This window comes from Panthera pardus, unplaced genomic scaffold, assembly GCF_024362965.1.
Source record: "Panthera pardus isolate Hobbes unplaced genomic scaffold, ASM2436296v1 HiC_scaffold_3, whole genome shotgun sequence".
NCBI classification, from domain to species: domain Eukaryota; kingdom Metazoa; phylum Chordata; class Mammalia; order Carnivora; family Felidae; genus Panthera; species Panthera pardus.
In genome coordinates, this window is record NW_026526876.1 from 29,312,057 (window position 1) to 29,333,924 (window position 21,868).

Genomic DNA, 21,868 nt, shown 5'->3' on the forward strand with positions numbered 1-21,868 from the left:
GGGTGGGAGGTTCCAGCCCACATGCTGTGTGAGCTGAATCCCCTCCCTCTCCTGGGAGACTGATGCATGCTATTAGTCCTATTCTCCATTCATCCTGATTTGGAAACTGCAAAAGTACAGCATGAATAACTCTCATTATCCTACCTCTCTCACAGGCTTGGTCAGGGGATAAAATAAGACTGTGAGCACGAAATGCTTTCAAAATATGAAAAATCTCAACAGAAGTCAAATATACTCAAACTCTTTTGATATGATATAAACCAATAAATGCAAATAGAAGGTGACTGTTTGGGGGGCACCTGGGCGGCTCAGTTGGTTAAGCATCCAACTCTCGGCTCTGGCTCAGATCATGATCTCATAGTTTCACGAGTTTAAGCCCCACGTCAGGCTCTGCGTTGGCAGAGCAGAGCTTGCTTGGGATTTTCTCGCTCCCTACCCCTCCCCTACGCACAATGTCTCTCTCGCTCTCTTTCTCTCTCTCAAATAAAGTTAAAAAAAAAAAAAAAAGAGGGTGACTCTTTTCTACGAAATGCCTCCAACCCAAATAAATTAACATTGTTTTCTTGATTGACATCCAGTGAGGACAAGAAATCGCTTGACCATACAGTGACAAAAGTGTGGAAGGGACAGAAAGAAGGAGAGGAAAAGAAAAGCACTTTAGTTTATGATTATTGGTATCCATACCCCATTGTTTATGGGAAGGGGAACACTTTCAATATTATACCTTTTATTTTTACAATAACACATTTAGCAAAACTCTCAAGATGAACATTTACCCTCCAGATTAAAAGAAAACTAGAAAGAAAAAGCAGCAGAGAAGTGAGAACAAAATTATAATGCGACTGAAAAAGAATTCAATAGTAGCCTCAAACCTTTCCCCGATAGATGCAGAGAAGAAAATAAGTCACCTCTACTGGAGTCTTCTACTTAGCTAAACCCAAACCCATTCCTCTTCTTTCATCCTCGGTTGTCAGGCTGAGTGTCAGCTGGTCCACCTTCTGATGCAAACTCAGGACTACAGAAGAATTTCTAGTACCTCCCCTCTACTTAGAGTTGCCAAATGTAGCAAATATCTGGGACATACTTACATTAAAAATTATTTGTTATTTAATTCTAATTTTACCGGGTGTCTTGAATTTTAGCTGGCTGCCTTAACTCCACCTCCACCGACCATGACCCCAGTGATCAGCCCCTTTGATCAGGAGTATTTGCCAAACTTGCTACTATAAGAACCCATGCTGGTGCAAAAGGTCCAGGATCCATCCGGGGAACCTTGATATTTAAAAAGCACCCCAGGTGGTTCTTACAGCGAGGCAAGTTTGGAAGGTTCTAGATTCCAACATGGCGCCACGGAGGCCGAGACCATGAGTTGAATCTCTGGGGGAGCTTGGCCTCTTTGTTACATTCACATCCCAGAGACAGTACACCGCCCCCACCCGTATCAGTATCCAATCCTCCAGGAACACACCCTGTGCAGATGGACCCAAAACTGCACTCATCCACTTTGGCTATGTTTTCCTATTACCCGGCCAAACACTTGTGATACACACCCAGAGCTGCTGTCCTCTAGGACCAAGGGAAAGCTGAGCCCAACCAGTTGTTTTTCCAGGCACTGCCAACCCTTCCTGCAATGGCTAAGGTAAGGGAGGCAGAGGCAGAGGGCCCTCTAGGGTCAATTATTCAACAAGTCACATACAAAATGGCCCAGATGGTTCACTTCTGGGTTTTTAAGCCGACAGCCAAGACACTTTCAGCAGTTAAACTTGGCCTGTGTAGGGGAAGCCCTCGGACAAAAAAAAACAAAAAAACAAAAAAACAACCACCACCAGCAGTCATGTTCAGGTTACAGGCTGGGATTCCCACCCCCCCACTCCTCCCTGGCTGACACACTTTGCCTCATACTGGGCTCCTCCGCTATCTCTCCTCCCCTCCTCCCCCTTTCTCAGAGATAGTTGTAGTCATTCTCTAACCCCTTGGCCTCCCCCACTTTCCTGTTTATATTCCATTCTCCCAGAGAATATCTTATTGGACCTTCTACTTCTACTCATTAGTTTTCTTTGGTCCTTGATACACTCATTTCCTCTCTGACTCACCCCATCCCCCCCCACCACCACCACCATTCCTAGGCAGGTCCTACCTTACGCTTTGATCCTACCCTCACCTTCCCGCTCCCCCCATCCTCCCCTGGTCTGCCCCAGGAGACAAAATTCACCACGGTCATCCATAAATATTCTGCACTTGCATTTCCAAAATCTGGTCACATGACCTACGGGCTTTGTCTGGTTCGGCCTCAACATACCTCAGCTACAGGGCATGTCCTTATGCAGAGCAAAAGGGGTGACGGACACTCCAAGAATATGTTTTCTTTTTCCCCAGATGCCTCTTGGCCACAGTTGCCTGCATTTTCTCTCACTTTGGGTTGAAAAGGAGGGAAAGGGGATGGGAGCATCCTTTGAGTGACACTAGGGCTTCTCCCCTGGCTACCCATCTGCTCCAGCCAGCTTCAGGCCATCCAATCCAAGAAGGAGGCATCCGCCCCATCCAGCTCTCCCTTCTTCTGTTGCAGAATTCCAACTTCCTTACAAGAGCGGCTGAGTGATATTATGATGGCAACCAAGGGAAGGAGGACATGGCAAAGGACAAGGGAGGAGGCCCCATCACACTGGAGCAGCCAGCTCAGCCCAGAGGGGTGGAGAACCTATGGGGGTGGGGGGAGGGAGGATGGATTCACCCGCCCCCTCCCCACCTCTCCCTCCCAGCCCCAGGGAATGTTTCGTTTGCTAAATGAAGTCAACGTGGCCCAGATGTTGGGCAGCTGCCTCTGGAAGCAGTTCCTGTGCTGAACTGTACAGAGGCAAAGTAGTGTGTTGGGCTGGCCCCCGCAGCTCTGGCAGTCCTCCTGTCTAAGGATAAACACAGCCTCCCAGCTCCCACTCTCTCTCCCCACACCCCCACCAGCCTGCCAGGGAGGTTGCCTTTTTAGGAAACTCAGCAGATCAGGAAGAGAAGCAAAGGGACGAGGAGGCTGGGTTAGAGCAGTCAGAAAACTGCAGAGGGCAGAGAGGTGCTGTGGTGACAGAGAGGGCGCCTCAGGTAGTGGGGAAGCAGCCAGGCCAGGAGTTCAGGTAAACACCTGCCGGGGGCCAGGCCAATGACTCAGTCTCGGTCTGTAATCACTGGACTCCCTCCAGCCACACTCACCCCCCAGCTCTCACCAGCTCCAAATTCCCGTCCCAGCCACAAACATAGCCATTCCCTCAGACACACTCATTCCCTAGGGCCCCAGACACAACAAACCCTCTGCCTAGACACAGCTAACCCTTTCCTGTCACCCTCGTATCCTCACCAAATGGGCCCAGCGCCTTCCCTCATTGACACCTAAGCGAGGGAAGGAAGGAGGAAAATAAGAGAGAGAGGAGCAGGTAAAGCTGTGGGGGTCCAGACATCACAGAGGAAAAGGGAAGAGAAAAGATCTTCTGACTGAACGTCCCCCACCCCTGCCATGTTAAGTGTAAGATCCTTCTTTTACCGGTCTTTTAAAAACTCTAGGATGTTTGTATGCCAGCATCCCCTCTATACCAATAACCCTCTGCTGCCTCTCTTTTTGATACCCTGCTTTCCCGGGGTGCTCCACCCCAACAAAAAAGCAATCAAAGTGTGGCAAAGGGAGACAATGGCTACAGTGACGCCAGGAGCCTAACCACATTGGCTCGTGCTGGGGGTCACACCGCAGAGTCTGGACGGCGTTCCCGGCAACAACCCCATGACAGCTCACGTTGACATCTACCAATTTGAAGGCTTCCTTCTAGTTCTGCTCAGAAGGGACACGGGGGCTTGTGTATTTAGCAGGGAGGAGATAACCCTATGGGTCCATTCCTGCACAAAAGCAGCGAAGCCTGGGTTAAGAAGGAAGGTCAGATGTCCTCTCCTTACCTCATCTGAGCACCAGGCACACGCAGGACTCACAGCCAGACACTCCTGGCAGGAGTGGATGCCTCGTGTGGTACAGATGTTGGACACTGCAAAGGAGACAAAGGCGTTAGCAACCGACTTGGCCTGACAGGGTAACTGGCCTGCCCCATCCTTCCCAACTTCCCCAAATGCTCAGATGTATAGCTCTCAGATGCACACAGCAGGTCTGACCATACCATAGACCTTCACCAAACACAGGCTGTTTCGTAAGGAGGAAAGAGAACGAGAAAGGTCAGGAGAAACTCACCGCCACCCTCACTGATGAGGCCCCAGTGATGACAAGCTTTGGAGCAAGATGGACCCACAGTGTCAGATCATAACAGATGGAAAGGCTTTCATTAACAACTGGTTTGACACCCACATTGTGCACAGGAAAATCTGAGGCCCAGAGCAATGCAGTGTGCCCTCTCTCCAATTATTCGTGCGACGGATTCACAGCCACTATGTGGGGATCCCAGGCCCTGATGCACTAACATTAACACACAGCCTAAATATGGTGGGGGGCAGTGGTGGGGGTCACTGCCAGGCAGTGTTCCACTGGCCTTCCAGGACAAAGCAAATCTTCTGAAGCCCTCTCAAGACTCCCAATACATATATCAAGGTGTCAGGGTGTAGAATGGTCCAGGGAGAATGCCAGAAATGTCAGAAAAGGCTGAGTGAGATAAGCTGGAAGAGCAGGAATTGGAGTTGGAAGGCCTGTATTTGAATTATTTTTTAATTTTTAAGTTTTCATATTCAGGGGCACCTGGGTGGCTCAGTCGGCTGAGCATCCGACTTCAGCTCAGGTCGTGATCTCCCACTCTGTGGGTTCGAGCCCTGAATCAGGCTCTGTGCTGACAGCTCAGAGCCTGGAGCCTGCTTTGGATTCTGTGTCTCCCTCTCTCTCCACCCCTCCCGCGCTTGTGCTCTGTCTCTCTCACTCTCCTTCAAAATAAATAAATAAACAAACAAACAAACAAACGTATAAAAAAAGTTTTTATGTATTTATCTTGAAAGAGAGAGAGAGACAGACAGCAGGGGAGGGGCAAAGAGAAAGGGAGAGAGAGAAACCCAAGCAGGGAGAGCCCGATGTCAGAGCAGAGCCCGATGTGGGGCTTGAACCCATGAACCACGAGATCATGACCTGAGCCGAAATCAAGAGTCGGACACTTAACCGACTGAGCAACCCAGGCACCCCTGTATTTGAATTCTGAATGCTCCTTTTACTAGCTGTACCAGGACTAACTGAGCTGCTCAGTTAACCTTTATGAAATGGTAACACCCACCTCACAGGATTTGTGCAAAGAATTCAGGGAGGTGAAGGAGAAGCACTCAGCACATGACAAAAGGCCATTCGAATGTGAACAGTTTTCACATTGTCATGGGACAGAGAAAAGCCTGGGGTGTGGGGAGGGAGGGGGAAGAGCAGAGGCCACCACAGAGATCGAAATAACCCAGAGAAGCCTAGCCAGGAAGCAAACCGCAGGCATTGGCTTGGGCGGAAGCTCTCATCCTCCCTGCTTCCCCTAGTTCAGCCTTTCTGGGCTCAGCCAGGTAAACCTCCTCCCTTCCGCAGTGGTCCCCAGGAAGGCTTTTTCCAATGTAAGGAACATACTGAGGAAGACACATTCCTCTCCATGACCCAGGTCCTTCATCCAATTTCCTAAAGTAGTCCCTTTGCTCCCGGCTGGTAAGACCAGCAAATCTATTTTTAGGGAAATCAGCCTGATCAAAAAAAGATTGTTTTCCCAATGCCCCCAAAACTTCCTATCAAGCTGCAAGTCTCAAGTCTATTTTATTATAACGTGTGTGAACTCCCTTCCAACACCTAGACAAAACATACCCAGAAAATGTGTGTATACACACACATACACACACACACACACACACACACACACACACACACACACAGAATATTGTCAAGAAAAATTATCCATTTTTATCTGTTGTATCCAGTGTTGACAAGTAGACCCACCATACTTAGGGATTATCTGATTTTCTAGGAGTGCATACCTTTGTTTGACTTCTATTGATTAGGACATTTTAGAACTCTATAAAAGTAGAGGTTAACTTGTAGAAAACCAGTAACAATAGAAATGATTCTTGGGGTGCCCGGGTAGCTCAGTCGGTTAAGTGTCTGACTCTTGATTTCAGCTCAGGTCACGATCTCATGGTTTGTGAGTTCAAGCCCCGCACGGGGCACTGCGCTGACAGCATGGAGCCTGCTTGGGATTCTGTCTCCTTCTCTTTCTGCCCCTCCCCTGCTTGCTCTCTGTATCTTTCCCAAAATAAATAAAAATAAACAAACAAAAAGAAATGATTCTTGATAATAACAGTGTATATGGTTCTTATCCAACAGTGATGCAAATGATTTCTGTCTGGTTTTATTGCCTTTAACCAATTTTGAAAATATTAGGTAACTGATTTCAGTGTTCCTTTCAACTACCAACTATAAATCTCCCTTCCCTGAATTTTCTAAAGATTGTTTTAAATTATTTTTAATTAATCTCTCCACCCAACGTGGGGTTTGAACTTACAACCCTGAGATCAAGAGTCGCATGTCCTATGCCCTGAGCCAGCCAGGCGCCCCTCCCTTCCCTGAATTTTCTTTTGACTTAACCTGACTCCCTCATTAATTAAGCTGAATAAAATCTTTGGCACATGTGCGTGTTACACTTGTATGGTAACGTACTTTTACCTCTTTAAAAAATTACGTTTTGGGGCGCCTGGGTGGCGCAGTCGGTTAAGCGTCCGACTTCAGCCAGGTCACGATCTCACGGTCCGTGAGTTCGAGCCCCGCGTCGGGCTCTGGGCTGATGGCTCAGAGCCTGGAGCCTGTTTCCGATTCTGTGTCTCCCTCTCTCTCTGTCCCTCCCCCGTTCATGCTCTGTCTCTCTCTGTCCCAAAAATAAATAAACGTTGAAAAAAAAAAAAATTTAAAAAAAAAAATTACGTTTTACCGATATCCATCTCAGGGCCTCACCAGGGGGTGGAGGGAGCTAACAGAAGAGGGAAGTGTGCAATCAGTGGACTGCGGTCCTCGTTGAGTCACCACTGCTAACGTGGCCTTGGGAGAGTATGCATCTCCTCTTAGCCTGTTTCTTCACTCGTAACTCCTAACGTTACAATTGTTCATCTATCTATCTTAACAACACTGCCACCCAATAGATTTTAATAAGCCTCTTGAGGCTTGCCCCGTCCAGCCCCATCCAGTCCCATCCAGCCCCGTCCAGCCCCAACCAGCCCCATCCAGCCCCAATCCTTGCTCACAGGAGATGCTCCATAGATATACAGTGGAACACATTGAAAGGCACTGGCCTGGATCAGTTATATTTTGTGTTTTTAAGCAACCGAGCTCACGTCTCCAAATTATGCATTGAGTTCCATTATAAAACATGCAAATGCATTGAAACAGTGCCTGTGACAATTTAAACTTCCACTGTTCTCCTAAAAACACCAGCATCACATGTGGAATCCCGGAAGCCCCAGACTTCCTCAGAGCTCGAGTCTAACTTTCAAAGGCTTTTCCCAAATCCACAGTTCCCCAAGTGGGGTGCCGCTACCAGCCCATGAGGAACCTCTGGGCCCCAGGCTCTGACTTGACTGACACTCTCACCGAGCGAGCGCGAGGACCGTGTCGTGGGAATCACAGCAGTGGCTCCCGGCCTGGCCCTGAGCTACCAAGGCCACCTCTGAGTTGGGGCAGCCCTCAGCCACGCATTGTCTATAATGGAAGGAAGGTAGCCAGGAGCTGCTGGCCTCAGAGGACCTCACAGTTCAGAATCCACGAGGCAACCAGGAGGCCTCCCCTTGCGAGGACTGCCTGGCCATGTCTCAGCTCGTGGTGGCTCTTTCCCTGGCCAGATGTGAGCACACACCCCCCGCCGCCCCCCCCCCCCCCCCACCTTTACTGCCTTACTGGAAGCATAGCTCAAAATGTTTTAGGTCTCTGTCTCCCTCCTCAAAGTTTCCATGGGAATCAGCATCGAGGGGGGTAATTCCAGACATAAATGCCATCGGTTTTCACTGGGGTTGGGGGGAAGAGGCAGGGGGAGACCTCGGGAAGAGTGAGACTAGAGAAGAGGACCATGGGAGGTGTGGGCACCTCCAATTATTTTTGAAAACTCTCCCCAGGCTATCCATTTTTCCACCCATTCACTCTCAAATTAGCATGTATTTGCCTAGGAGCCCTTGACTCTCGTAGCCACAATAGAAAGCCTTGCCAGATGGGAAATAAATAACAGCAGGCCCCCTCCCGGTGAATGGGCAGCCCATGACCCCAGAGGATGAGACAAGCCGCTGGGATCTGTTCTTTAGGAAGTCATGCCCGGGGAGTCATGAGAGCCCGTTCCCCTTTCCTCTCTTAGTGAATCATAGGTTGATTTCATGAGAACCAGTGATTCCCCCCACAATACCCCCCACCAAGACCTACCACCAAAGGCAGGTTCCCCGGATCGCCGTGGCTAAAAGTGACTGACTCATCAGAAGTTTCTGCGCCTGGGCCACGCTGATTCAATGAGCTTCAGCTCTGAGACCACCCCTCCCTCCTGAACATGTGGAAGGAGTTTGGGCCTCTGTTTCCAGCCATTCATAAGGCCTGTGTTCTTGCTCAGCCTCAAGGGCCCAGACTCAGCCCTGCCAGAGAAGTGGCAATCTTCATCAGAACTTTGTCGCTGAAAACAATCAGCAACCCCACCACCCATTTCCTCTGATGGTTTAGCCAGAGCAAGCAAACAGGGCCCTGGTCCTCACAGGGTGGCTATAAGGATTAAATGAAACAAGTCCCTGTCAAACTCTGAGCACAAAGGGCTGGCACACAGGAAGCACTCCCTAAAGGCTGCTGCTGCTGCTACAGTGGCTGTCGTTTTTGTCCTTGCTGTTTTCATCCTGAGTCCCAAGCTGTTTGAGGCAGGTGAATGTTTTACTTTCTTCTTACTTTTTCCCTGAAGCCACTCTTCTACACGACACTAGACACACTGCTGAGCATGCCCTGAACAGGGGGGTGGTGGGAGCACAGAGCCAGAAAGCATCAGACTACAGTAAAACGATCAGTTGTCAGATCTAACTTCTAAATGGAGTCAGGAATATTAGTGTTTGAAAATCCAGTCCAGGAGGGATGGCCAAGAGGAGAAGGCCAAGTAGAAAATAGAGAGAGGGGCGCCTGGGTGGCTCAGCCGGTGAAGCGTCCAACTCTTGATTTCAGCTCAGGTCATGATCTCACCGTTCGTGAGATCGAGCCCCACGTCATGCTCTGTGCTGGTGGCTTGGAGCCTGCTTAGGATTCAATCTCTCTCTCTCTCTCTCTCTCTCTCTCTCTAAGTAAATAAACATTAAAAAAGAAAGAAAAGAAAATATAGACAAGACCGCCAAGAAATTTGCCTGAAAAGCAGTGGAAGGAAAGGCTGTGGTTTGGCACGTCAGCCCAATTCACAAAACCAGAAGAGAGACAAAGGATGGGGAAAATGGGGGAAAAAAGAGGAACTAGGAAGGGAGTTGGAACAAGTGGAAGTCATAATGCGTCAATGAGAGCTATTTTGAGGACACACTGTCCAATGAGCCAGGATGCCAGAATGCAGGAATGGGCCACCCTAGTGAAGCCAGGGTGCTTCAGGAAAGGGCTAAGTCAAAAGGAGAGGTGTTTAGTGGGAAGGGAGGGTGATCCACACTGCATACACCACGGACTGTCTTGCTATCTGCCAGAAAGGAGGTCTGGCCTGGCTCTCCAGCCCTGCCACTGACCTTTGACTAGTCACTTCCCAATTAGGTCCACGGGGACACCGGCTGACTTGGCGGGGCCTGATCTTCCATTGCAGTCACCTGGCTGAGTGAGTCATCCAAGAACAAAACATCTCATGCTAACTGCCATATGGATCCACAAGTTTCTCTAGAGCTTTCTTAGAGCAATCTGCTAAGAAAGTTTATTTTATTTTTGTTCCTTCATTACATGTAGCAGCAGCTCAGTAATCTAAGGAAGGGGAAGGGGAAGGGAAAAGTGAAGTTCAAGGTAACACGCACCTCTGAGCATAAAGCTCCAGGAAGCATCACCCAAAATGGCAGGAAATCCAAATTTCCACGTTTCACCATATCTAAGACTATGGATGTAGGATGTACCATAATTTCAGAGATTTAAAAAAGTGCATCACAGTTCGTTAAATATGGCATGTGACATCAGAAGGCATTTGTGTATAATTTGCCTCTACCAATATTAAAATGTGTTATGGGTTGAATTCTGTGCCCCCAGAAAAATATGCTGACGTCCTAACCCCCAGTGCCTACCACTGTGACCTTATTTGGAAACAAGATCTTTGCAGATATAATCAAGATAAGGTCCTTAGGGGAGGCCTAACCCAGCCTGACTGATATCCTTGCAGGGGAAAAACACCATGTGAAGACAAACATACAGAGAAAATGCCATGTGATGACAGAGGCAGAGATCGGAGTGATCCAACTGGAAGGGAAGGAATGCCAGAGTACCAACAACCACCAGGAGACAGGAAGCATCAGGGAAGGATTCTATCCAGAGTCTCTGAGAAAGCAGGGCCCTGCTGATACCTTGCCTCCAGTTTTCTAGCCTCCAGGGAGACTAGAATAAAGTTCATTGCGTTAAGCCCCACAGTTGTAGCACCCCTAAGAAGATAATACAAAAAGGTTTTGCATTTCTATAGCATATATGACACGATTTCGAGAAACACTGCCCTTAAATACTTTATGTGATTGAGAAAAAAAAAAGCCATTCTGGAATGAAAATTTTGCTATGGCTAATCCATCTATAGATAATAGGAACATGGCCACTTCAGCTTTATACTTTTATACTAATATACATCAGTGGTGTTGGTGTTCATTCATTCATTTACTCAACAACTATCACCTACCTATGCCTGGCGCTCTCCTAGGCACTGGAGACATATTGTGGAACGAAACAAGCCCCCTAGTCTTGTGGAGCTCAAATTTTAGTGCAAAAACAAAAACAAAAACTTACAACAAAAATGGACAATTTCAACCAGTGGCAAATGCTTTTAAAAAAAACAAAAGGAGAATAAAAGAATAACATCAATGAGGGGAAGAAGTCTCTTCTAGAGAACATGGTCAAGAAAGGCTTCTCTGAACCTGAATAAGCATTTTTCCAGAGACCTACAGATGGCCAACAGACACATGAAAAGGTGCTCAACATCACTCATTATCAAGGAAATGCAAATCAAAACTACAATAAGATATCACCTCACACCTGTCAGAATGGCTAAAATCAAAAAGACAAGAAATAACACGTGTTGATGAGGATGTGGAGAAAAAGGAACCCTCATTCACTGTTGGTAGGAATGTAAGTTGGTGCAGCCACTATGGAAAACAGTAGGGAGGTTCCTCAAAAATTAAGAACAGAAACATCATATGATCCAATAATTCCACTACTGGGTATTTACCCAAAGAAAACAAAAACACTAATTCAAAAAGATACATGCACCCCTATGTTTACTGAAGCATTATCTACAATACCCAACTTTGGAAGCAACTTAAGTGTCCATCAATAGATAAGTGGATAAAGAAGATGTAATACACACACACACACACACACACACACACACGCACACACACACACACTAGAATATTGCACAGCCATAAAAAAGGATGAGATCTTGCCATTGGTGATAACATGGATGGACCCAGAGGGTATTATGCTAAGTGAAATAAGTCAGACTGAGAAAGACAAATACTATATGATTCACTTATATGTGGAATCTTGAAAACAAATTAATGAACGAACAAAAAGCAGAATCAGACCTATAAATACAGAGAACAAACAGTGTTTGCCAGAGGGAAAAGGGGATAAGTGGATGGGCAAAATGGGTGAAGGGGACTGGGAGATAGAGGCTTCCAGCATTGGGATGAGTAAGTCATGGGAATAGGGAATACAGTCGATGGTATTACAATGGCGTCGCATGGGGACAATGGGCGGCTACACTCGGGAATGTAGCATAATGTATAGAGATGTTGAATCACTACGTTGCACACCTGAAACTAATGTAACATGTATGTCAAGTGTACTCAAATAAAAAAAACAATTAAGAAAAGGGGGAAAAAAGAGAAAAAGAAAGGCCTCTCTGAGTTGACATTTCAAAATGATACAAGTGGGTCACGAGAAGATCTAGGGGACAAGCATTCCAGAAAGAATCCACAAGTGCGAGATGGACTTCAGCCTGTTAAAGAAGTAGCAGGAAGAGAGAGGGAGGAGGAAAGAGGCAGAGAAGTGGCTGGAGAAGCAGTCAGGGACCAAAACGCTAGAAAGCTACAACCATGGTAAGGAGTATGGCTTTCATTCTCCATATGATGGAAAGCCACGAGAGGAATTTGAGCAAACGTGAGTAGAGAAAAGGTCCTCCTGGCCACTGAAAGGAAGGCAGACCTAAGGGGAACAAGATGAAAAGAAACCAGTTAGGAAGCTATTACAATAATTCAGGCAACAGACGGCAGGGATTTGGATCGGGATAGTAATGGTGTTAACAGTGTGGTCAGACCCTAGACATGTTCCAAGGACTTACTGCCGGATGGCATGTGGGGCACGGTAGAAAGACAGGTTTGCTCCCTAGCAAGTGGACCTGCTTGGACAAAGTTCGAATGTTTTCACCACCGGCCATACCCTTTCACTGACTCTTCAGCCAGTAGGCCCTGCCCTCGTAAGTAAAGCCAGATCATGCCTGGTTTGCATCTCCAACTGGGTTAATGAGGTAGCCGTGTGCAGAACACTGCAGAAGGCCCCTCCTCGGACCGAGTCCTACCTTCTGTATGGTTGTCATATAACATTAACACCCAGACCCTGAGCAACACCATAGGGCAGCCGTGGTAAAATCAATGATCATTATTATTGCGTAACAGTGAACGTGGTGGGGAAAACAAGCAGAACTGTAGGCAGGGGATCTCAGGTCCAAAGCCACTTCTTTGCCATTCGGCCGGCTAGGTAGCCTCCAGCAGGCCCATTCGTCTCCCTGGGGCTCCGACAACAGTGACTCTTGTAGTCTCTACTCAAGGACTCGTAATTGCTCATTGGTATTTAAAGGGCCTGATGCAGCCACATCGGCCAAACACGGGAGACCCCAAATGGCTGCTTCCTTTCCCCATGCTCCCAAATATGGACATAGTACTTATCTCAGGCGTTGTTTGGATTAAATGAGATAATTTATGTGGAAGAACCACCTGTGGTGGATGCTCAGTAAATGTTGGCTTCCTTCCTCCTCACCTTCCCTCTAACTGCTTCCTGCGTTAGGAATGCCATCCCCACCGCTGCCCCAGCCCTGCCCCAGGGTCAGACTCACAGGACCCTCTGCCTCTAAAAGGATATGCTGAAGAAATCGCTGGCCTGGAGACAAGAGCCCCCAGGGCTAGAGCCTACCAATGCCACTAAACGAGCTGTATGACCTTGGGAGGGTCCCTTCAACGCTCAGGGTCTCCCTTTCTCCTTCTCTGTAAAGCAAACAGTGTTGGGTTAGAAGATCTTCAAGGTTCCGCCAGTCCTGGACGTCTATATTCCAGCCAGAAAGCATCACGAGTGACTCCCAGTCTAGGAGGCCTAGCATCCCTGGGCCCAAGACCACTCACACAATGCACAAACGCCCATTTCTTCTTAACAGCTTGACAGACATTTGATTCAAATGCTGCATCTCAAGCTCTGGAAAATGTTATCAGCACAGGCCCCACCTCCCAAGTGACACACTCAGCACAGAGAAGAAGCGAGCTGGTACCAAGCTCTGTTTGAGGCCCAGCCCAGCGGTGCCCTGTTGGTGACCTCCTTGGCATGCAGCTGTCCAGTTCTGCTACTCCTCCTCCTCCTCCAGCTCACGTCTGGTGGGTACGGACAGCAGGCAATGGTCCTCACGGTCCCCACCCCCTCCCCTCCCCACCCTGTCTTGGTAGGAAGGCAAATTACTCCCACCGTTTTGGAAAACAACTCAGCAAAACCTATTACAATTTACATGTAAAACATTCATGTCCTTTGACCCAGCAGCTTCGGTTCAAGAAATTGAACCTGCAGAAACACTTGAACAAAGGTGCAGACAATGAACAAGGAGACTCCCTGCCGCTTTATTTGTAGTAGCAAATACATGGGAATGATCCCAAAGTCCGCCAGCAGGGAATCCATTAAGTAAATTCTGCTACATCCATATAACAGTATGCCTTCTGGCAAGAATTATATCTCTTAGGATAAATAATGGAAAGATATAAACTGACATAAAACATGCTTCGAGGGGCGCCTGGGTGGCTCAGTCGGTTAAGCGCCTTGACTTCGGCTCATGTCACGATCTCACAGTTCACGAGTTCGAGCGCCGGGTCGGTCTCTGTGCCGACAGCTCAGAGCCTGGAGCCTGCTTTGGATTCTACGCCTCCCTCTCTCTCTGCCCCTGCACAGCTTGTACTGTCTCTCTCTCAAAACAGGTTTTAAAATTTTTTTTAAAGAAATAACAATAAGAATAAATAACTGCATATGGTGACACACATGGGGGAAAAAACTGGAGTAACTATTAACAGTGGGTATCTTTAAGGACAAGACTACAAAGGACTTGGTACTTTGCATTATCCTACTTCTGCACTGCTTCAACTTTTTTTTTTTTTTACAAGCGGAATTACTTTTATAAGCTAAAAAAAAAAAAATTAGAGCTAATTCTGAATGTCCTCAGTCCTGTCTCATTTTGTACACTGGCATTCACCTACATGTAGGCTCCCCAGAGCATGCCAGGCTTCCGACAAGCCGGGACATCTGCAGCATCAGCACCCGTTAGCCTCTTTGAATCTGAAATCCAGCGGGAACTCAGGAATAGACTTTGGCCCACTCCCTTCAGGAACCGCCCGGGAGAGAGCAGGGTATGGTCTGTTCTCAATATGTAGCAGTCCCAGATCGCTCATCAGTCTCAATATGTAGCCACGTTCCCCTCATCTCAGAGAGGTGGTCACACCCGCCCTCCCGCAGCTCCAGCAGAGGTTTAACCTGGAGGAGCTTACCTCGTGTAGTGGCTAAAGCAAGGGTTTGAAACCACGGGTGGATCTCACAGGCCCGGGGTTTCTCGACCCAGGAATCCCATTTAGCACAGAGATTTAGGTTAACTACAGGGACTTTTTTTTTTTTTTTTTCAATTTTTTTTTTTCAACGTTTTTTATTTATTTTTGGGACAGAGAGAGACAGAGCATGAACGGGGGAGGGGCAGAGAGAGAGGGAGACACAGAATCGGAAACAGGCTCCAGGCTCCGAGCCATCAGCCCAGAGCCTGACGCGGGGCTCGAACTCACAGACCGCGAGATCGTGACCTGGCTGAAGTCGGACGCTTAACCGACTGCGCCACCCAGGCGCCCCATAACTACCGGGACTTCTTAAAGTGGCTACTGAATGTGCCTTTTGCCAAACCTCTGGAGCTCTCTTCTGGTGCGAAATTTTTCAAGCCTGTTTTTAACTGTAGATCTCCCCCTTCCCTGCCCCCCACCCCCCACAAAGAAATCTTTACATGGAGTTCCATGATATGAATTAGTTAAAGGAAAAGCTTCTCCAGTTGAAGGTGAGGAGGGGCAGGTGTGAACCAAAGTCTCTCCCTCCATCTCCTTCCATTTTGCAGCCCCTGAGACACCAAGAGCCCGACCAGGTTCAGGGGGAAGATGGCTTGTGCAAAGTCACCCAGCAAACGGATGAAAAAGCTTGCACAGCTGGGAATCGAATATAGGTTTCTCAGTTTCCGACCCGCAGATCTTTTCACACTGACTTTTTTTTTTTTTTTCTGCATGAAAGGAGGTGTTTTTTGTAAGCTTAAAAAAAGAAATAGCACAAGTTTAGGTAGAGGCATAGGAACACACATGAGAATTATTATATATACATGGAGGAAAATCTGAATCGAGCACACCACCTGGGGGCACTGGGGCGGATCAGTCGGTTAAGCGTCTGACTCTTGATTTCTGCTCAGGTCATGATCTCACACAGTTCATGAATCCGAGCCCTGCATTGGGGCTGTGTGCTGACCCTGCAGAGCCTGCCTGAGATTCTCTCTCTCCCTCTCTCTCTCTCTCGCCCTCTCTCTGTCCCTTCCCCCAGTTGTGATCGAGCACGCGTGCTCTATCTCAAAATAAATAAACATTAAAAAAAATAGAACACACCATCTATTTAATATTGAACGTTATGGGAGAACAGAATTAAAGGGAAACTAGCCATTTTACTCTCCAATGTTTGACTTTCTTAAAATGAGCACATATCACCTCATTCTCTCCTTGAATGTCTGAATGTCTTCACCAATTGAGCTAAGAAATGCTGGGGGGGGGGGGGGGGGGCGGGGAAGGAGACTAGTCTTTTTGTGGGAATATGACTAAAAACCAGAAGGAAGACTTATTATTTTCAGATATGCTATCAAAAATTTTAATTAAACATTTTTAAAAATTTTTTAAATTTTTTTTTAATTTATTTTTAAGAAAGAAAAAGTGTGAATGGGGGAGGGGCAGAGAGAGAGAGAGGGAGACACAGAATCCGAAGCAGGCTCCAGGCTGTGAGCTGCCAGCACAGAGCCCAACGCAGGGCTCCAACCCACGAACCACAAGATCATAACCTGAGGTGAAGACCAACGCTTAACCAATTGAGCCACTCAGGTGCCCCCCACCCCCGCAAAAAAATTTTAAAAGGTAGAATAGCTCCAGGTTTACTTAACAAGGATTGTGATGTACCATATTTGGCCACAAAATACGCATTCCTTTCCAGACTAATAATAAAAGTGCTGGTTGCTGCAAAGTCCTCTCCAATATCCTGAAGAGATCACTACTTAGCACTGGGGAAATCAAATGGGTTATACATGGCTCAAAGGCATTGATCCCGTTAGAAAATTTAGAAATGGAAAGTTGCATCTGGGTTTCATTCACATGGTCCCCTGCTTTCTTTTCTTTTTTAATTTTTTTAATGTTTTTATTTATTTTTGAGACAGAGACGGAGTCCGACGCAGTCTCCAGGCTCTGAGCTGTCAGCACAGAGCCTGATGCAGGGCTCGAACTCATGGACTGTGAGATCATGACCTGAATCATGAGCTGAAGTCGGACGCTTAACAGACTGAGCCACCCAGGAACCCCATCAGGGTAACCGCCTCAGCACCTGAGGAAGATGAAGTAGACCTAGATAACCCCTGGGCTTTCTGGGGTTCTCCACAACATGGATGAATCTCAGATGTGTCACGCTATGTGAAAGAAGGCAGACTTAATGGGCTATGACTTCATTTATATGACGTTCCATTAAAGGTAGGACTGTAAGGACGGGAAACAGATCAGAGGTTGCCAGGAACTAAAGGTGGGGATAGGGTACTGATGACAAAGGAGTTCAAGGGAACCTTTTGGGATGATGGAAATATTCTGTATCTTGATCATGGTGATGGATACTTGATTAAACGTGTGTCACAATTCAAAAAACCATATACCTAAAAAGGATGGATTTTATTGCATGTAAATTACCCTTCAGTAAACCTCACTTTAAAAAGAGTGTTCCTGGAGGGGCATCTGGGTGGCTCAGTCAGTTAAGTGTCTGACTCTTAATATTGGCTCAGGTTACCATCCCAAGGTTATGGGATGGAGCCCCCAGCCAAGCCCCACATTGGGCTCTGTACTAAGCGTGGAGCTTGCTTAAGACTTTCTCTCTCTCTCTCTCTCTCTCTCTCTCTGCCCCTTCCCTACCTCCTGCCCCCCCTCCTGCTTGTATGTGCACACTCTCTCTCTAAAAAATAAATAAATAATAAAAAGAGTGTTCCCGGAGACACTATGTACATGGGGGAAAAGGCAGATTTTACACATTTCTTTTGCTGGATAGTTTCACGTTGCAATAAACAGCAGCAGCTTACACAGGAATAGACAGTATCATTCTCCCACTCCCACCTGCATTGGCACTCAGGAACCGAGTTCCTTCAAACACAATGATCTTCCCATCTAGGAACGGGCAGAGCTCAGGGGCAAGGAGGCGAGGCGATGGGGTGAAGCAGCAGGCCAGCTCTGTGGGCAGCAGAGGGGGCTGGCTCAGGCCAAGTGGTTTATCCCTGAAGCTGCTCAGTCACTCCCCCAGTTAATTATCTGTCTGCTGATTCATGAGTTGTGGTTCCTGTGGGGCATGCTTCTTGGGCTATTTCTGCCAACAGAGGCAGAAGGATTCGCAGGGCTGGGAGGGGATGATAACCAGAGATCCTGAGTGTGGTGGGGAGTTACAGAGGAAGAATTTTCTATTAGGAAATTCCAGAGTCATATCCATTTTCCCCCTTCTCACTGTCGCCTCCTTACCCCATCTTATGCTGTCCCCAGGAGATCTCTACCACTCACACGGTTTTTGAGGGAGGTAAAGGAGAAAGCTTCCCTCCTGAGTGTCTCCTCCCAGGAGAGAGGGGAAAAAAGCAGACAATCCACAGAGGGTCCCCTGAGAACAGAGGTCTAAGGCACCATAGTGCAGAGATCCAAATGCCCAAAGAATTCATGGTCTCAGCTGTATTCTAAAAATCTCCAGAATGCCCAGATGGAACACTGGAGGCTCCTCTGTGAATCAGTGCAGATATTCAAATACTGGGTTTCTTGCAATGAGGCACATCACCTCCAGATGCCTTTTGCTAGCCTTCCCTAGGTATTTATTTTGGCTGCCAGGGTGCCAGTCACTGGGCCTACAGCACTGAACAAAACAGACATGTCCTTCTCCTCACAGCACCTGAAATCTTGTGAATGTCTTTCACTTTCCTCTTTTCCCAGAGACAGAACTTAAGGTTTTCTAGTATATAAAGCAAATGATGGGCCTCTTTTCTCCTTGGTCTCTTCTGTGGCTTCTTGCTGGGTGAGAGTGGCTGAGATATGGCACACCACCAATGGCGGAATGTCACAAGGGTATGGAATAAGGGACTCCATTGGTCTCACTCTGGGAGCCTGGGTTGCATGCCTGCATGAAGCAGTAATAGTTCTTGTCTCCAACACATGGTAGGTACCATGGATAGGAATAATGGCAATAGTAAACACCATTTGGGGTGCCTGAGTGGCTCAGTCGGTTGCACGTTTGACCCTTGATTCGGCTCAGGTCATAATCCCAGGTCATGGGATCGAGCCCCACATCCAGACCCGTGTAGGGCTCTGTGCTGATTCTCTCTCTCCCTCTGCCCGATCCCCTACTCACATTCTCTCTCTCTAAAATAATAACTGATAATAATAATAAAATAGTAAATGCCATTTGTTGAATGCTTATTTTGTGCCTTTATCTCATTTAATTGGCATAATCATCGAAGTACTGTTTTTCTCCACTTTACAGATGAGGAAACTGAGATTCCCAAGAGATGAAGTAACTTGCCCAAGGTCACACAGCCAATAAGAGGCAAAATCAAGAATTAAACACGCATCTGGCTGTTTTAAACCATAGCTGTCCCCTTTCCCCCAGCCAACAAGCCTTCCTGCCATGTCTCTCCAGGCCCTGAAGGTTCCTGCAGAAGCTTCATCTGGAGAGTTTCCAGGATATAAACTCAGAAGAAGAAATTAGCACTTCAGCTCAGAACTAATCAACTTAGATGGTGACAGCAAACAAAACTAGTTATCCCTCAGGTCTCAGGTTAGAATAAAGACTTAAACTCGGGAAGCCACAAAACCCAATACCTCTTGGGTGAAGCCAGAAAGATCATCTTTGCATGTAAATTCCAAATTTCAATTCTACCCTCAAACGACCTCGCTTCTCCCCATACCAGACTCTCCTATTCTGGGACAGCCTCTCTGTGCCACCACCCAGCTCTTTCTGTGTGTCCCTTCAACACTGTGTGGACCAACAACCCTCTTCCGCTCTCATCCTAACCTCCTGCTTCCCCAGGAATCTGACAACACCTGCAACCCAGCAGCGGGGGATTCAACCCTGGGGTAGGGGATTTAAACGTAATTGAAATTGCTTTTACCAGGAGTCTATTATTTTGGAGGTCTGACTCTAGAGAGCAAGCTCTTAAATACTTCTCCACCCTGGCTCTCAGAAGGAGTCTGGGGCTGGCTCAGCACAACCCATCACAACAGCTGGAATGATCCAATCAACGACGAATCTGTGAACAGATCTCCCAAAGGATATTTAATGCAAACTTAAGTTATGTCAATGTGGTGGTATCCTATATGGATCATTACAACTCTGTAAACCAGATCTACAAAAAAGACCAGGAGGGAGGGGTGGAGGAAGAGACACCAAAATGACAGGTACACTCCTCATCTTCACTAATACTGGCACCTGCACGATGCTAGGCTCTACCTTAGGTTACTTTATTTCCTTCTAAGACTATAAGAATATAATGATTAGACTCAGAAATCATTCAGAAATTCAGAAAGCTGTAGACGTAAAAAGAAAATGTTTTAAGTTCACGGAAGCAGGCAGCCCCACTGCCCTCGTCGACACCAGGCAGCATCTGAACCGCGGCTCTAACACTCCCAGGACACAAGGCTGGAGATGCGTATTTCTGTCCTATGGTCACCAGGCTGCTCACTGTAGGCTGAAGACATCAGTTGACATGCATGTTTGAGCATCTATCGCATGGGAAGCTTCGGTAAAAACAGCTTAGTCCCCTATAAATGATCTGTAACTCCCCCATCATATCATTCATACAGATTGTGGGGATGGTTTCCTGGGTGTACATTTATCTACAAACTCATCAAGTCATATACATTAAATATATACAGCTTTTTGTATGTCAACCATACACTAAAGTGTTTTTTTTAATATTGTTGCCTTGTCCTGTATAATCTTTTATACACACACACACACACACACAAGATCTTGAAGGCAGTCATCAAAGTATTTCTGAAGAGCTATCTTTGATATGGACTTATCTCTTTTAAATACCTCCTGCAGGATTTAAATGGTCTTACAAGGAGTACTACTGGTTTCATTAAGAGTACATATATGTACACATGGGTGTCCTCTGCAGAGGAACGCCCTAGCGGACCAGGAGCCAGAGTTCTCCCTGGCAAGGTCACTAGGGCTCCGGAAGGACCACGGGCAGCATCCCTAGACTGTAATCTCTGCCCCTCCACCCGCTCCCCAGGCCCAATGAGGCCGAATCGAATGCTAACCGCCTTGGCATGGTGTGTGCAACAGCAGGAGAGACAAAGCCAGGGATCGAAGCCAGTGACAGGGACCCGTGGTGTGGCTCCTCGCATATACTGGAGGGCGATCCCGGAAGCGGAGGCACTGCTGTAACCCAGGACCCAGGAGGAGGGTGGGAGCCAGAGCCCTCACCCTCCTCCGAACCGCTCCTGCCGGGAGCCACCAAGGAAAAAGAAGAAAAGAAAACTTGGGAGAAAGTGTAACCCAAGGAGAGAGAGGAATGTGCAGGAGCGGGCACACCCGCGCGCGCACACACTCTCATCCCGAGCAGCTACAACCACATCCCTCGACAGCGCGCGGGAACAGCCCCGGGAAGCCGCAGCTCGCCGCGCCCACCCGAGCCAGCCGGCCTCCGCACGCCCCAGACCACCTGCGATGCGCGCCGCCCCGAAGGTGCGCCCGCCACCCCCCGCGCGCGCGCGCGCGCGCCGAGGCTGCCGGGGGCAGGCGCCCGACTCCCCTAAGGGCTCCGGCGTCCTGGAGGACCCGCCCCTAGGTGGCCTCTGAGCCCTGCTACCGCGGGGTCGGGAAGCTCCCCGGCTGCGGGCTCCGGCGGCCCAGCCTGGCCCCGCGCACTCGGAGCGCAGACGCGTGGGGGCGGCCCGCGGGTTTCCCGGCTCCGAGTCCGCAGACACCGCGGCGGCAGGATGCGCGGCGCGGATCTCCGGGGAGCCGCGTCCCCGCAGCGCGGGAGCCTCACCCACCTCCGACACCGACGCCCGCCAGCGCCCCCAGCACCAGCACGGCGGCCCAGAGCGGCCGCGCTCGCATCTCGTCCGCCGCCGCCGCCGCCGCGCCCGCCCCACAGCGAGTAGCGGCGCCCGCGGCCAC